Source organism: Pomacea canaliculata, linkage group LG6 (assembly GCF_003073045.1).
Source record: "Pomacea canaliculata isolate SZHN2017 linkage group LG6, ASM307304v1, whole genome shotgun sequence".
NCBI classification, from domain to species: domain Eukaryota; kingdom Metazoa; phylum Mollusca; class Gastropoda; order Architaenioglossa; family Ampullariidae; genus Pomacea; species Pomacea canaliculata.
In genome coordinates this window covers 20,066,256-20,080,172 of record NC_037595.1, presented here as the reverse complement: position 1 = coordinate 20,080,172, position 13,917 = coordinate 20,066,256, and the positions used below count along the sequence as shown (strand labels likewise).

The window sequence follows — 13,917 nt, the reverse complement described above, 5'->3', positions numbered from 1 at the left end:
TTCTCTCAGTTACTGTCGATGCTCTGATGTAAGATAATGTTTGTTGTTTGTTGCTGTACATCTTCCAGAATGCCAATACCGAAAACAAAATATTTTTATTTTTCACACTCCATTTTATGAAGGTGTTAATGATGATGGCTGATGTTCACGTTCCCCTTGAAATCGGCGCAGGCAAACTCAATAAAAGTTGGAATTCCAGTTCTGTCTTTCTCCCTCTGTCTCTCCTCTCGAGCTGCCGGTTGTAAACAGAGTTATTAGCCAAACAGACTACATGCTGTCAGGACAGGAGCTGAAGTCAGGTGAGTACACATGCGTTTTATGTCAGTTAATCACTTCATGAGAGACACCGACAGGTGTTGCTTCAGATTGCAGATATCCTGCAGTAGCAATGATCCACCCCACGACTATGAACAACAGTTTAGACTAAAATTTTCTGCCTGGTCTAGGAGGCTACCTAACTTCGTCACCCCGAAATATTCTTAAAATGCATCACTGTATGATATGGATTAAGGATAAAATATGGAAGCTGACCTGATCGAGTAAAGAATACAATACAACTTGATGACCAGATACTTCATCAGAGAAAGGTGGTCACACAAATACTGACCTTATAAGATACGACACACGGTTGCCGTACTAGACACTGTAAATGCCGTCTGTTTGTAAGAAGAACAGGATGGTCCTCTTTTCTGCCCAGCCCTCTTCCTCCCAACCCCTCCTCCATCCATCCATCCCCCACAAACGCAGGCACGTGTGGTGTGGCGCATGGCGTCCTCCACCATCGAGACCAGCGACGATCCAAGCGATCGAACGAGGAACGCGAGCTGACCCTGTCCCGAGTGTTTGTCCACGAAGCAGGAAGCGGCCGGCTGTTGTCTCCGCCATCAGGGACGCCAAACAACTTCGCGACCTATTTCCGATTTTGAGCAATGCGCCATAAAAAGCAATCACAGTTGCATGTGCTCGCTATGCACGTGTTTGGTCGGGTCTAAACCGCTGACAGATATTTTTATAAGCTCCACCCCTCGACAGCAAACAGAGTGGTCTGCCCCACAAAATGTCCCAAAGCTGCGGTATGTTGCCTGATGACTTTGAATGAGCGAGCGGCATGCACGCGCGGCACGAGATCGACGATTGAGGTGGGAGACAGAGTTACCTCCCTGTGCTCTTTTCCTGCTGTCCTTCTACCTGGGAAGTGACCTATTTACCTGGTAAACAAGACTTTAATCAGGCATGTCTAGTCTGCAGTTACCATGGCGGAAATAAGAGACAGCTTTATTGAAGATCAGCGGTTAGTTGAGCATTATATTTTTAAAACCTAAAACTGTTCTAAAAGTAAAATGAGAATTTGTTTTTCCCAAAAAACTGTTTCTATGCGGTTTAGATGTGTTGCATAAGAGCATACGAAAACTTGTGCTGACGAGGGGAAAGCATCGGTTTAAGCAGATTTATTTTATTTCTGTTTCTTTTTAAAGTTCTTTGCGTTGTGCTCTGTGTTTCTGTAAAAACTGATTTACTAAGTAAATTGAAGGCCTAAAAGGGTTTAAAAATTATAGGTGTATTGCGCAGCCTGGTCCCTGACAGTTAAAGACCTACCTGAATACATTTTCCCCCACAGAAGAATGAAATTAGTCTAGTGCAAGCTACAGTCTGAAAAAAATGCAAATGGTCTGTTACCAGCGCTGTTGTGCGCAATGAATAAATTCTACTTCAACTTTTTGACTTAAAAAAAAAGAATTCACGTTGATGCTGTATCGAAACAAGGTTCTTGAGATTGAAAAGTCACTAACCAAGGTCCTCTGATATAATGCCATTTCCGTGAAACAAAAAATGCAAGGAAACAACCTTACGTGTCTCTGCAAACGATTTTAATTACCATTTTTTTGGCTAATTCGCGAAAGATGACAGTTTATTGTTTATCTGAAAAGCCTCCCGCCCCCGAAAAAAAAGAAAAAAAAATCAGCCTTGAAAACCATGTGCAGGGGTGGCTAATAGTTACCACAACATGGTCAGAATTCCAACTTTCTTATTATTTTTATTTTCTCGCTCCCTCAGTTGTAGGTCTTGTCATAGTTGTTTTCAAAACAGAAGTGGAAAAACAAGGAGTACGTGTTACTACTTGAAGTGTATAAAGTTTGCACACTGTAAAATATTTTAGTCCTGATCGGAGGAGGGCACAGAATACGACATGCTATAGAGCAGAGAGAGTCAGTGTTTCCGAATAAATGTTGCAAAAAGCCAAAAGTTTACGACGGAGCAAACAAACGAATGATTATCAGCTCGCGTGTAGAAAAAATTAGATAAATATTAGATAAAAAGTCAACAGCAGCACACTGTGTGGAAAGCATCTTCAGTACACAGTTGCAAGTAAATAAATAAAAGAAACACTGTTGTAAATATTTAGAAGTTTCGCGTGAGGTGTCTACAACCTTACTTACCTTTGGACAACAGGGATCCTTGATCAAAAGTGTTTATCTTCTTATTTACACATTTCATTTATGATCATAAAAAATATGCGTGTCCGTGAGAGAGAGAGAGCTTCTTAACTTCTCAGTCTCGATCTCGAACATTGTAGTACACCCAGAGAATGAACTACAATCCGTTTATATTCAAACCAACAACAGGAAGTCGAAAGATGAAAGCGAACCAGAAAAAGAGAACAGATTATTACGAGTGTCGGTCATCAGTCAGGTGAGCGACTTTTCAGGATAATTAACAACTGAGGACTTGAAAAAAAAATTTTTTTAGGCGAGTCAAACACAATGGTGTTAGCATTAGCGAGAGTGACCTCCCTGCTTTGCTCAGATCGAACCTTGCAAAGGTTGATCCGATGAGGTTTCGTTTACCTGGGACCTGACAGGTGGCTGAAATCGCAGAAAGGGCACGTAACTATGCTGATCTCTGCTGTTGTGCTCCCTTTTTTACTGAGTTGTCCTTCTTGTGGCCATTTCGACGGCGTGCCCTCCCTTTGTTTCTCTCCCCCAACCAGACGGAAGACAAAACAACGCGTCACTGAAAGGTGTCGTGTAGGGGGCAAGGGTGTTATCTTTTAATCTGGAGATATCAAGCGAGAGATATGGGCAATCTTTTGAGCTTTTCCCAGGTGGACCAAGTTTCTATCAACATGCCGCTTCTTGACTATACTGAGTAAAAGGTCAGGAATCCCCAAATATCTGCTGTCTACCGTCCACACTGTCATAAGCTTATTTTGTTTATGTATCCTCATTTCACTTATTATTATTATTTGAGAAAAATTTCTGTGCTTCCAAAAATTATGTAAAAGGCAAATAAATCAAAATGTCACAGGGAAGAAAGAAATAATAACCAAGGGTATCCAGAAAATCTAGAGATACTCTAGTAAAATATTTTACGAACGTAAAGCGTTGACAACATACTGTGAGTAAGACTTGTACAGCTTGTTACACGGCCAGACGATAGAATGTTCCATCCAGACTGACTCAGAGACTGCAGGATGAAATGCTGGATGTTGGAGTCGTGCATGTGTCGTCTGCGTCCCAAGGCTAAATGGATGATGACCTTGTCAGCCAACAATGTCATTTTACGTCAGTCAACGTTCACTGCGCTTGCGCGAGAGCCTCCAATTTACCTGTTACCTGCCGTTAATAACTAGCCTCAGAGAGAGAGAGAGAGAGAGAGGGGGAGTGTATGGGAGTAAATGAAATGAGGGGGTAGGTGTTGCCCCCAGGAACACCTTGCACCAACCAACCTATTGCCTGCTTGCTTACAGCTCTTTCCTCACGTACAAGTGTTTGTGTGTGTGTGGTGAGCGCGTGCATGCTTGAGTGTTTCTATTGTTAAAATACTCATAGAGTCCGTTCGCCGTAAGAGATTTACGGGAATTGTTATGTACGGAAAGAAAGAAAGTCTCAGACAGCCGAGACCTTCACAAGTTGCCGTTCTTGCCATATAGCAGCGCGAAGTTGAGAAAGGACCAAAAAAAAAAAGTTTAATTAATTCACATTTTAAAAATGGAGGTGGGGCTGAAAAAGAAATTTTAAATGTATCTTCTGGGTTGTTTCTTTGGCCTAGTGATATTGTATTGGTTTACAAATAAACATCTGACAAAACACACAAAGACATTTAACGAGTCTGCTAGCTATTCATGAGGGTACGGAGTGTGACAGTTGTCATCTTACTTGCATCCAGTTTTCAGGATCATATTTATGATTATGCGCCCTTTATACACACGTACTGAGTTGTTGGAAAATTTGTAATCTTTCTAAAATCTTTGGCGTTTCCCCAATTTAAATAAGTAAGAATTTAAGTATTCTATCATTCCTCTGATAATGTTACAGTTTCTGATCCATTCTTAACGTTTCTTAACTGCATGATGACTGTAATAACTGTATGGCTATGAGAGCGTGCACAACAAACTTTTTAAACAGATAATATTTAACAGCTTGCTCTAAACATTTGCTGTGGCATGTTGCAAAAATATTGTCTTTATGTTCTGCGCGATGTTTCTTTTAAACCCACTGGTCCACACAGTGCACTCACCCAACTTTCTTTCTTTCCTCTCATTTATTTTTTAACATGCTCGCACCTTCACACACAACAACCACAGATTCTCTCTCCCTTAGTCGTTGGAGTGGTAGGGTGGTGGTGAGACTCAGGAATAGTATCTGAACCCCAGTCCTACTTATTCTGCGGTCTTCTCACTTGGTCTGTCCATTCTCCCACTCTCTCTCTCCTACACACAGACCAACAAATGTATGAGCAGATCGTGTTGCCTCTTTTATGTCAGTCATCTACACCGCGTACCATCTCCGCCACGAAGGAAAGACATTGAGATAGAATCAGACCGACCCCCGCCAAGAGGTTTCCTAATGCATTTCCCTAGCTATCTGCGATCACTGTTAGCAGAGTGTTCATATCCTTTCATCGTGTGCTGAACAAAGCAACAGCTTGAGTGAGCGAGTCTGTTCATAATATTATCACACTTCATCATCTGACTCTTCAGAGCGCGCGCTAGTATGTGTGTGTGCGTGTTTTTATTGCTAAGCGAGCTGTCCGCTACCAACATCACAATCACATCAGACAGACAGGTAGACAAACATCACAATCATAGCAGACAGACAGGTAGACAAACATCACAATCACACAAGACAGACAGGTAGGCAGACAAGCAGAGATATGAAAGGAGAAGGATGGGATCAGCCATTGACACGGTGAACCACTTACCGTTGTCCCTACATTGTGCTGTGTAACACTTTACCTTTTCTTCACAATTAGAGAATACCTTAACAGAATTTTTTGACATATTTTTCATCACTTTGTCGTTGAATTCGACTAGCCATAAAAGCAAAGCCCACCGGGTGGGTCACGCATGGTGGTCACGCATGTTGACTGCTGCACTGTTTCCATCCCCCACAACAAGAAGACAATTTTGGTCTTACCATTGTTTCTCCTTGGAATCGGAATGTTGCTGACGTAGAGAGGTCACGTGGCTACAGAGAAGGTAAACAGAATGCAGATGGAGAAGGATGATAAACAATAAGACAAGTTTATGTTACAGATTGGAGCATGGCTAACACGCACAGACCACGAAGAAGTACAAAGGACTCTGTCTTCCTACGCTGGCGATGATTGTAGTTATCGCCGCTGTTATAATCCGGGTGGAGTTTTTGCACATCATTAGATGCAGACGGACACATGTCGGAAGTAGAAAAAGAAATGTGCACAATGCACAGTAGGTCAAGGGTTACTAGCGTGACCTTCACACGAATGCACTCGCCTTCTCTCTCTCTTGCTCTCAGACTGTGTGTGTGTGTTTTCTCTCTCTTCATGTGTCCCAGTCTCTCTGAAACCTCTACTGTCTTTGTCTCTTTGCCCCATTCTCTCTCTCCATATCCCCTTTCTTATTGTGTAATCTTTCTCTTCTCTCTTGTTCTCTCTGATTCTGCCTCCCTGTCCCCTCTCTTATTGAATGTGTTTCTATTTCTCTTTGATCTCACTGTGCCCATCGCTTTATCTATTTGTCTGTCCTTTTGTCTCCTCTCTTAATGACTCACTTTCCTTCTCTCTCATTGCGTCCATGGCTATTTATTTCTCTGTATATTTCTCTCCCTCTCCCTAGGTGCCTATGCCACCCTCTCTCTTGATTCAATAGTGCACGTGGCTTAAACAACAACTCACTCAAGGGAGAGGTGAAGTGGGCAGGGATTCAACTCTGACCTCCCTGCAAACACCAGCGGCCATCCTGATAAGACAACCCCTTTCTCTCCCCTTTCCTATTTCCGCCTTATTTTGCCCCCCTCCTGTCGTCTACCGCAGTCTGTCCTCCACAGACCACTTTAAAACTCTCTCGCATTTCTTTACCTTACCCCCCACCTTACTCCCAACGCCCTACCCCCTTCATTCTCTGCAACCGCTCACACATCCGGGCTATCAAACTCAAAATGTCTGGACTTTGTTATTCACACATCAAAGAACAGGATGACTTCCATAGCTACAATCAAACCAACACCAGAGGTTTCTGTCTGTAAATAGATAATAAATTATATTTCCTCAGATAAAAAATTGTTGTTTGCATTCCCCTTTATATTCGACATTCCTTTTACAACATTCTTTACCCTCAGTCTTTCTCGTATCAACTTTCTTTCTTATTTCATCACTAACCTCTTCCTTATAAAGCATTTCATTCCTTCAGTATCCAAACAACATCACATACTCTGGGACAAAAGATTTACTAATAATATGATAATGAAGAAGGAAGAGGAATGAATCAGCGTCTAAAGAATGAACAGCTAGATAAAACAGAAAGAAAAGCGGGGGAAGAGAGAGAGAGAGCGGTAAACAAATACAAGAGCAGAAAGAGAAACAGGTATCCAGACAACAGCCCAGGTACTCGGAGAGCCAGGCAAGCAGCCAAACATATTTACAAACATCAGAAACGGCAAAGAAGTGCGGATGGATGACAGCTCTACCTGTTAGAGTGCTCTCCTCATCAGGTGTTGACAGCCAGCCTGGCCCTTTAACGCGGGTCGTCTCCCTTCTGCACACAGCGCACCCGAACAACCCTTGGATGCCCGAGAAAGTGCTTTTTGTACCCGGATAGCGGGCTGTGTACAAGTGAATCCGTTGCGTGAAGTGGCGACGTTTCAAGTAAAGTGGGGGAGGGTATGGGAGGGGAAAGGGGAGAAAATCCGCCACCAAAAGCATGCAGGGGCGACAATTCACTCAGACTAGCAATAGCTGCAGAAGAAGCATCGAGGCGTCACGGCTCGTGGCTTCCAACTCAAAGGAGTCTCTTCATTTCATCTTTCAGGCATGGCAATAGATGAAACCTTTAATAATGGACTTGTCTTTCCGTTATGGTCTATTTAAGCTAAAAACATGGCACCCTACCGCAGGCTGGACTCCAGGGTGATGTTAATGATGATGAACACGATAATGATGTTGAGTAATAATAGATTGATTGATAGATTGATTGATAAAGAGGAGGTGATGATTTCACTGTATGATAACATATTTTTAAAAATATATGTCGGGCCGAAGGGTTGGAAGAAGTAGATATGTAAGAACAAACGTGGCTGACGTGCATGCGCGGGAGTGTAAGTGTATACATATTGTACAATGTCGTACTTAAACATGTATAGAGGTTTGTCTGGATGCGTGCCTATATGTTTAAAAATATGTGAAACGGAGAAAAAGAGAGAAAGAGACGGATGCACATTCCAATGCAAGTTTAATTGTGGGTTGATCTGTTTGTGTTGGAACCCTGTGAGTTTATATTTATTTGGTGTCTTTACATATCCGCCCATGTGTACATGCATTTGAATTCTGTAGCTTTTATGTGTCCTCGCTAGGGACAGTGTGTGTGTGTGTGTGTGTGTGTGTGTTTACTAATTTACTTGTATACTTATTATTATGATGTGAATGTATCTCAAATAGCTAAACGGGACAAAAACCATGTCTTACCACACAGTCTACACCTATCGTACTTCTCGGCAAACGCCATGTTTTCACAAGACAAGACATTCTACTATAAACACACTCACACACACAAGCACACACACACACAGAGTTACCCGTGTAGGAACATACATTATTTTCGTCAATAGCGGGTGCTACCTCACGTGACCACGTGCAGATCACGTATAGCGGGCTCAGCGTCACGGTCGACAACTCTCAAATAAGTCTGGCGGTAGAGATTCCTGGATTATGTCTCTTTTATTCAGCTCCGACTTGCTGCCTCTGTAATGTACTCGCTCTCATCAAAGCTCACAACGATTGTCGGGTCAAATTTCAGCTTTGAGGGCAAACTGTCACTTGGGAGGGGGTGTTCCCTGGTGGTATTACGGGTTGTGGGGTGTCTAGTCCGCATGATTGTCAGCAATTTTAAGGCAGAGGAGTTGCAGCCAGTCTGTATTTAGACTAGGCTGTGATCGACATTTGTTGTCATGAAGATGAGACGGGGGTAATGTTTTTAATAGGTCAGAGGTGAGGAGGTAAAGGTAGTCAGTATCCTCTTGTTTGTTGGGTATGAGGTGTTAAAAACCGCAATTTTCTCTGAGCCAGAGGTTAGTTAGGGCGTGTGCATCTGCTCCCTCCCGCTATCTATCCTTCCCAACCCTTTAAGGTGTCAGGTATCCGTTTACCTGCGGAAAAATAATCCTCGCCTCAAGGGAATCTTAGGACGAATAAAGACCCATTAGCAGCGATGGACTAAAGAAGAAACTCGAGATTATCTCTTAATTTCTGTTTTACAATTCATCTGGTAGGTGAGGTATTTCTTTAAAGACAAACCAAAGGGCATTATTCTTTATTCAAATGTCATCTTCTAATCAGTTAACAGATACTAATTTTTTTTACATCTTGTCGTACAGTTCCCTTCTGTTCGCTTGATCACTATCTCCAAATGTTTTCATTTATTCACAAAGACCCAAACTATAATGCCTTATTTCCGGTCGTGATGACAGTGTGTCTCATTCATGTGCGTGCTCACTGAAAGTTTTTTTCATCACAGACGAAATAAGATACCTAATTACTTGAAGAAAACCCAATAAAACGGAAAAAAAGAAAAGAGAAAATGCACAAGAGGATGTCTTAAAATGTGGAACTGAAATTAGTTATGTTTACTGTTTGCCTGCTTTCCATTTCATGCTTTTAAAAAATGCAGGCCTTGAAACAGATTTTATCAGTAAAAGTGCTATGGCCTACGAGTTTAAAAAATGCACTGGCATTCAGCCCTCTGCTTTGTTCGTTGATCCATAACAACAAAGATGGCCTAGCCCTGTCACCTGTAATAGGAGCTGTAAACAAGATGCGTGAAAAAGTTTGGAAGGAAGAGAAATGTGCACAATACACAGTGAGTTAATAGACCCGCAGACTCATGTTACACACAGTGAGGTGGAATTTAAACATCGGGGGTGAATATTTATGTGCACTAACTTCTCTAAACTATGAAGCGGATCGAGGTCATAAACACGAGTACTTTAAGAGAAAGTATTTGTTCTTTGTGTTTGTGCACCCATACACTACGTACACTGTAATATCATATATATAAACAGGTATTTATATATTGTGCACATTTCTCATTACATTTCCCTGTAATGGATTTTTAATCCATTATACACAGGGGCCTTGATTCCAGCTTGCTTTCTATGACTTCAGAAGTAAAAAACACAATCAGATCCTTTTTATATCAACGCCCTCAAGAAGAGTCACATAATTCCCATATTATAATTTGCATATACATATTATAATATATTTATAGATGTATTATACATTTTATAGAGATTGTGCAAAGTTCTGGGGCTGTAGGATAAGAAAGGGTTGACATTCACAATCTTGTAATCCAGGGATGCACAACCTACGGCCCGCGGGCCATATCCGGCCCGCGAAACTTCTGCCCACAGTGCAGGAAATCGGCATGTTAGTAATAAAAGAAGACCTTAAAAAACGAAAAAAGGGGAAGAAGAAGTATTTATCCCCACGTAGGGGCGTTTCCCAATCTTTTTTTCGATGGACGAACATTTCGATTCAGTGCTCCGACTTGGTGTCTCTACGATGAGGCCGGACATTCAGAAGTTGGTTTCGGGGAAAACAACTTCAAATATCCCACTAATTACTACATAATTAATGGTAAGTACAACTTGTTTCTAATAAAAAAATGGTATCTGCTCTATTTTTTTTTTTCCCTTTTTGTATTTTTGCGGTGAAGTGGCCCGCGACACGGCTGTCCGAAATGGATATGGCCCGAAGGCCGAAAAAGGTTGGGCATCACTGTTGTAATCGAATGAGTGACTAGGTTTTGTTCTAATATTTTCTTCATATAACTATCCACCGCGATGCCAACGGGGCGCCAAGAAAACATGAATTCAACCCGTACAGGCCCCCGCACTAATAGTTAGCCTTCTATACATTATGTTAGCTATCGCTAACATTTTTTGCAGGCATTTGATTAGTTTATATGAAGTTGTAGGGGGAGGAAGAGTAGTAGAGGGAAATTCATGCCTTTTAATATGACAAGCTCGGTATGTACATTAAAGAACTTTAATGTCTCTGGTATTTACCAGTTACTTCCACTCCAGTCTCTTAGCTCACAATATCAAAAAAGTAAAGCAAGTGAAAAAATTTATGTCTTTCACTCTCTCTTTTGATCTATCCCTCTGGTGATCGCTAATGGATGTTGTAAGAAGTGGTGCAGACAACATTAGATAAGGTAATTGCTAGACCACGCTGTTTGAGGAAACTTTGTTCTTATTGTTTCCTGGCCTTGGGGCTTTAGTGCAGAGATAATTTAATCTCCTGCAGCTGTCTCCACCACCTCAAGGCTGACATTGTTTTTTGGCACAAAAATATAACAAACAGATGTTTTCTTTCATGTCACATAGTTGCTAAGACCAGAAGCACTTTATACAGTTTTGATATTCCTGATTTACTGGAGCAGAGAGACTGTAAAATATTCATAACAGCACATGGCAGTGAATCTGTAGTGGCAGAGAATAAAAAGTACATGTAATCGGTTAGGGGGCATAACAAGATTCACAAACATACACATGTAATAACTTAGGAGAAGTTGTCTAAAGAATAAAGAGTAAAATAGAGAAAAGAAAGAAATATTATAGAGCAGAAATGCAGAATTAACTAATGAAAGTAGGAAAGTAGACCTCTAACCGATGGCAGGGAACTTTGTGCTCAAGGGCGCTATTGAGCGAGTTTTGGCGAAAGGGCTGCAACTCGAGTAAAGGGCCTTCAGCATGGCACTGAACGGTGCTTTCCCTTTAATCATGATTGGAGTGAAGATGCCTCTCACTCTCTCATCCTTTCTGCTGCAAAAAAAAAAAAAAAAAAAAAAAAAAAAAACACACACACAAAATGAAAAACGTGGAATCCTTAAAAGAATTATATTCCAGATTGTCTGTATATGTCTTAAAGGCACTTTGTGAAGTTGTTTACAACATTCAATTTCCCACACAGGAGTCAATAGCAGCTATCCATTTTTTGAGATAAGGCCTACAGACATCACCATTCACAGAAAGATATAAAAAACAAAAACACCAAAATTTATTGATACGCTTAATATGTCCAGAATAAAGTGATTGTGACAGCTGGGACCATGTTTTACTTGGGGTATTCGTCCCCATTTGGTGCCACACTTGAAACCTGTTCATGGTGGGAAAAAGTATTAAATGCGCATGTAAAGGACTGGTAGTCCAGACCGACTCATTTGTGCATGTGTATTACAACCTACACAATATTTAGATACCAGTGTAATTAAGACATTCTGTAGCTTTCTGATCTTCTGCCTCATTCCCAAAACATCTGAAATAAAAAAGCAAGAGTATTCCGGTTGTACAAGCTTCTGAAGAAGTTGGGGGCTGAGAGGATAAGACAGGGTTGATGTTCATGACAAGCCTTTAATCTACGAGTGACTAACCTTTGTTCTCAGATTTTGTCTAATATTTTGGAGGTGTTAGCTCACAAGACCACAAGGTGGATCACCTGTGCACTGCGTACCAGAGCTAGGGCGCCCGCCATGGACGCGATGAGCATTTTGTCTCACCTGTTACCTGTCTACGCCGGGCACGCGCCTGGAGCACTATATATCAGCAGTGTTAGACCAAAGGAAACACAAATTAATGAGAGGGATGGGGTCAAAATGCAATAACAAACAAGATTATGTCACGATGTAAGCCACCTGCAAAGCTTCGTCTTTTGTTTTGTTGCTTTCTTTTTCTTACGTTCTTCAGTCCGACCTTGGGCCTGTCGTGATAACGATCACTCAACCTGCTTCATAAACCGCATCCTTCATTTTAGAAAATAAATTTTTTCTTACTTTCTTTATTTCTTTCTTTATTTCTCCTTCTTTCTTAGACCATAGACTTGCAATTCTCACGTTTGTTTCACAGGTGAAAATCAAAGATAATAAAATATTCATAATAAATCCTGGCATGTAATCCCAACGAACAAGTGCAGGCCCCATCACACTAAATAAAATGACTTGATAACAGATGTAATAGTCTTGACAGAGTCTTTCTGTCAGTTTAAAAGCCTGAAGAAGGTTTCAGTCGACACTGATGTAAAGAAATCTAGACTTTTTCTATAAATATTGAATATTTTAGGCCATGACCATAATAATTTTGAAAATGATTTCCCTTAAAACGCTTATCATTATTGTTATTATGTTTCTAACATTATGAACTTTTTCAATGTTATTATAATCGTTGTTTTCGTCTTGTTTTCTTTATTTATATTTTTTATTGACAGGGAGCAGTTTCAGAGAACTGCATTTGTGAGTCTTGATAGCATATAGAGAGTGAGAAGAAGGTAAGAAACTCAAAGGTCAAGAAATGAAGAAGAAAAGACAGAAAAGAAAAAAGATAGAAAAGGAAAGAATAGATGGAAGAGAAACGATACTGAGAGATAATGGTCCGATAACTCTATGCCCCTATGAGAAAGAAATGCAACTCTACCGTCGCCGTCCATTTTGACAGCTTTGCCACTCTATTACACTCACAAATGGAATAAAAATGAGATACCGACCACCTGTAAAAAAAACACACAAAATATTGCAAAGAAGAACTAACCACTGAAACCATTTTGTCTTTTTATCCTATTCCTTGTCACACGAGCTCGGTATCATTCCTAATTCAGAGTATAAGGTTGAACCTACACTTTAAAAAAAAGAAATGTATTAATCATGGAGAAATAAAGATATTGGTTTATCGAAAAAGTTATTGCTTTTTCCATTTTTCTGGGAAAAAGAATAATGATTTTTGTGGTAAATTTCTCCTCCACTGGTCTTAATGGTATTCATGGCATTTATGAAATGAGACAAAGTACCGAGACGTTTCCTCCTTTTCTGTCTTGTCTCTTTGCTCCACTCTGCAATATTTCTCGGTGTCGGATTTGCACTCCCATCACGTTCTGAAGTTAAAGAAGCAAAACCGAAAGAATCTGCTCTCTGTGTTCCAAGGTAAAGCACAGGTGTGGCTTTGTATTTACGCCATAATCGGTCTTTGTTTGCGATGACCTCCCTTGGTGTTATTACACTACGAATATGGATGGTTGCAACATGTAGGGCAGCCTCACTTGCCGAGGAACAGGAGGAAAGCCCAGGATGACATAAAGAAATATAGTATTTGTGCTTACAAAGAGTCGTCCATTCATTCCCCCACATACCCGTCCCCCCAAACAAACACATAGAAATACATGCACGTGCACGTTGCGCGTGCTCTTCAGCGGGTAATGTTTGAGACAAACACGTGAAGGGGAAAATAAAAAGGAATAGGAAAAAGGAACACAGTAGCGGAAAGGTAGTGTGGCCTTTGATCACTGTGTGTATCGTGTAGTGTAGAATTTTCGAGAAGAATTTTATGGCAGTGTACATTATCTGCGGATCAGCACGAATAAGAAATAACTGCCACTTTCTTAATTTTTTGCGAATTA

The 13,917-nt window shown here is 40.9% G+C and overlaps 1 protein-coding gene across 1 annotated transcript in view; it reads right to left on the bottom strand.

Annotated features, from left to right (window-relative positions):
• Positions 1-7,080, bottom strand: part of LOC112565740 (rho guanine nucleotide exchange factor 10-like) — a 95,968-nt gene extending 88,888 nt beyond the window's left edge. The window contains exon 1 of the mRNA XM_025241431.1: positions 6,948-7,080. The gene's annotated coding sequence lies outside the window, so the exon portion shown is untranslated. The remainder of the gene's footprint in view (positions 1-6,947) is intronic.
• Positions 7,081-13,917: the final 6,837 nt, after the last annotated feature.